This window comes from Mytilus edulis, chromosome 12 (assembly GCF_963676685.1).
Source record: "Mytilus edulis chromosome 12, xbMytEdul2.2, whole genome shotgun sequence".
Taxonomy (NCBI): domain Eukaryota; kingdom Metazoa; phylum Mollusca; class Bivalvia; order Mytilida; family Mytilidae; genus Mytilus; species Mytilus edulis.
In genome coordinates, this window is record NC_092355.1 from 61,594,226 (window position 1) to 61,598,405 (window position 4,180).

A 4,180-nucleotide genomic window follows, 5' to 3' on the forward strand; every position below is an offset into this window, starting at 1 on the left:
TGCTAATCTATCTGATATTGGTATTTTGGAAATTATTTTTGGAGGATCAAAAAGGGGAAGGAGTCTTGGTTGGGGGGGTGTCAATGGAACCCTATCAGATATAAGTCTATGGATCTCTATGAAATTGTACCGAAAGGTTTCCATTACTAGAAAGTAAAATCCGATATTAATTTTAAGAGGTTCTGGCCTCGGACCATTTAGGGAAAATGGGCCAAAACTTTTAATACCTTTCCCATATTTTGAAAAAATTGCTAATTCTGAACAATTTCAATAGAGTTCAATTCCAAACAAAATCTTGAAATATATGAGTTTTTAATATGCTTAATATAACCCTTTTAATTTTGGGCTCTTTTCGAAAATTAATCTAAATTGAGGTCCAAAGCTAACTTTGTTTGATTTAAAAATAAAAAAAAAAAAAAAAAATATTGAGATCACTTGATAAGCAGAATTTAACCGTCTATTTGAGTTTTGATGTTGGCACAGTTTTAAATTATTTCATGTCCGGGACCAAAATTAAACTTTGTTTGATTGATACAAAAATGTAATATTGAGGGTTTTATGACAAGATACATGTAACTGGGTATATAGTTTAAAGAATTTAGACTACGTTATCAAATCAGCCCACATTAAGGCCCACAGTGTTAAAAATTTAACTTTGTCAGAATTTTACAAGAATTTTATGCTAAATCTAACCATGAATTTAGATTTTGACCATAACAACAGTCAAATGTCCAGTTTCATATTTTTAGTTGTTAAGCCCCATTCACACTGTGTCCGAAGATTATGCTGCGTCAAATAATATTAAATCATAATAAAACAAATAGAGCTATATGAATGTTGTTTAATACTTTAAAAACTGTTCATGGTGCGACCTCAGCTGCGGTCGTATCAAGGTGCGCTCTGTGGAACATTTTATTTATTACTGTGTAACATAATAAGCCCGGGCTAGTGCCTGGTCGCAAACCCTTTAAGACATTTTAACAAAAAATAAAACACTGTGTAGGATTATGGGTAATGTTATGGAGTGGAACATACTGTAAAGTCTTTTGATTTGACGGTTAAAATTATACAAGCATTAGCCTTTCAAAAAGGGCTAGTCGACTCTTAGCTGATGAAAATGGAAAGTGCTCTCGCTTTGTAGATTAATTCATTTACTAGAATAGCCACGTGCATCAATCAACAAATTTTACCACACATATATCGTTTAACGTTGTTGTTTACGAAACTCCAGAAGATTCGACTATTTATAGATAAAAGTTACCTGTGTACCAATATCACGAATATGCATGATTAATGACCAGGCAAAATCTAATGGCTAAAATAGAGAGGACAAATCCGATACTCTACGGGTTTGAAGGACATTTACTAGGTTTGGATTGTCCTAAATAAAGGCAACAGTAGTATACCGATGTTCAAACTCATAAATCCATGGACAAAAAACAAAATCGGGGTAACAAACTAAAACTGAGGGAAACGCATTAAATATCAGAGGAGAACAACTCCTAACCAATCAATAAACTTTGATTATTCACGTCTCGTAATATCTTCCAATCAGGTAGCAAGAAAAATTCACGCACTAACTGTCCATCGTTTAATTCTTAATATCGATTCCTAGGATTCGATAATAATTCATTAAAACTAAATAAAAAATATTGGAAACATAAAGTACGATGTACGATGTAGACTGGTAATTTGTAGTAGCAAAGAAGTACATGGTCAAATAATTTCTATTGCAGATGGTTAAAGAATACAAGTGTTCCTTGTGTGGGAAGTGTCACCTTAAAGATAGACGTCCTATTAAGTCTGCACCTTTAAAGAAATATGTATCATCAATAATAGGACGTAATATAGAAAATGATGAAGTTATCTGTGGAAAATGTAGAGCTATGTTTAACAAATCAGCTAAAACAAATGTACAGGCGAACAACAATCATTCTGAAGACAGTGATTCTGAATTTGTGGTAGAAAATCCACCAATAATCGATATCCAAAGCCCAAAAACAATTCACCTGAATATTTCTTCAACGCATACTTCTCATAAATACTGTATTATATGTAAGAAAAAAGGAAACAAGCGTGTAAAACTATGCGTTGTTCCTTTAAAAGCAAGAACGCAATCATTTATACAAAACGCAATATTTGTTGACTCTAAGGCAAGATGTTGCACGTCTCATCTTCAAGAACTGCATTTTTCTCAAGAATCACTGATGATCCTGAAAGCTAAATACACTAAATCTTTCTTCAGCCGTACCGACATTGTAGCTCTTCTAGAAAATGTCCGGCTTACTATGTCAAAATCCTCTATTTTGGATTTTGATAATCCATCAAGACTAACAGACGATGATTATTATAACTTGACTGGGTTAACAAGGCAGCAGTTCGAGGATTTGTCAACTTACTCTACAACAATACGTCAATCTAATGTAAGATCTGCTCGAACATGTTTGGCAATACTTTTGACTAAATTACGCACTGGTCTTCCTAATCAAATTATTGGAACTATATTTTCACTGACAAAAAGCCAAGTTCAAAGAAGTATACACAGCGCTCGAACTTCTTTGCAGTCATTTGTTACTCAGAACGTAGGGTTTCAGCACATAAGCCATGATGATTTTGTTGAGAATCATACAACTGCCACTGCTCAAACACTTTTTGGCAACAACGAAAAAGTAGCTATTATAGTACTGGACGGCACCTATATATACATCCAAAAAAGTTCAGATTACAAATTCCAACGCCAATCATATAGCTTGCATAAACATCGTCCTTTGGTAAAGCCAATGGTAGTTGTTGGGACAGACGGCTATATTCTTTCCGTTTTAGGTCCCTACTTATCCAATGGTAAAAACAACGATGCAGCTATTACTAAACATATGGTGGCAGTGAATGCTGAAGGAATGAATGAATGGCTTCAACAGGATGATGTATGTATTGTCGATAGAGGTTTCCGTGATGTTGTGGAATACCTTGAACAACAGGGTTACTCTGTTCAGATGCCACTGTACCTTAAAAAGGGTCAAAAACAGCATACAACAGAAGAGGCAAATAGCAGTAGACTAGTAACAAAAGTCCGGTGGATCGTAGAAAGTGTAAATGGTAGGCTGAAACAATGGCGTTTTTTTTGACAAGGTTGTTTCGAACCATTACATCCCTTTCATCGGAGAATTGTTACGATTAGTATGTGCATTGTGTAACAAATACCGACCTGCAATAGCAAGCTCAAATGCAGATGATATCAAGATAGCCGAGGCAATGCTTGATAAAAGCAAGAAAGGAAATTTAGTTCAAGCGATTGTTGAAAATGAGGGATTGATAAATAAAAGGGTAATATATACCCTAGTTGATGGATCATCAGCGGATCAACTAAAAGATTTCCCGGTCTTATCCGAGGAAAAACTCCGCCAGATTACGATGGGCATATACCAACTAAAACAGTCCCCTTTATATGTTAGAGAGCATATTGGTGAGGACAGCGTATATCAGCTGTATGTTTGTAAGATCAAGGAGAACTTGATTAAAATCAAATTGCAGTCTCGGTTCAGTAACAGTGCTACCCATAATGTATTTGTACAGTATACATTAGACGGTGAAATAAGTGGATGGTACTGTACTTGCAAGGTTGGAGCCAGAATTGTTGGATGTTGTGCCCACGTATCCAGTGTACTTTGGTACTTAGGATTACACCGTCTTCAAAATACCTCAATTAATAGTCCCAGATTTACGAAGTCAGTTTTGGATGCCTCAGATCTACCTGATTTAGACACTGACAGTGACGGTAGTTCTGTTGTTGAGGAATAATTCTACAATGCGTCTTGCTGTCGTTTGGCTTCGGTGGCAACTTCTTAATATTTTAATGATTTAGAAAAAGAACTCTTTCCAGAAACATTCAGACATAATTTTTTTTTAGTATATATAAGTGAGGATGAACAGTATTAATTGGTATTGGAAATAATTTATTTGTCCATCTTGATTTAAACTTTTTATTCTTCAGCAACAAATGTATACCGTTTACCTAATGTCATCAGTGTTTTATTTGAAAATAATGTTGTTGTTTAAATCCGCTTAGTTTATACACTGCTGGATATAGTTTTCATTGGCATTCATACAACAAATCCTTAATTTATATCATTTTATGGTTAACTTCTGTCTCATTTGGTCTGTTGAGGAGAGATGTCTCTTT

At 34.7% G+C, this 4,180-nt stretch overlaps 1 pseudogene; it reads left to right on the forward strand.

The window, feature by feature from the left end:
- The first annotated feature begins 1,729 nt into the window (after positions 1-1,729).
- LOC139497912 (uncharacterized) lies at positions 1,730-3,932 on the forward strand (annotated as a pseudogene).
- The last annotated feature ends 248 nt before the right edge of the window (positions 3,933-4,180 follow it).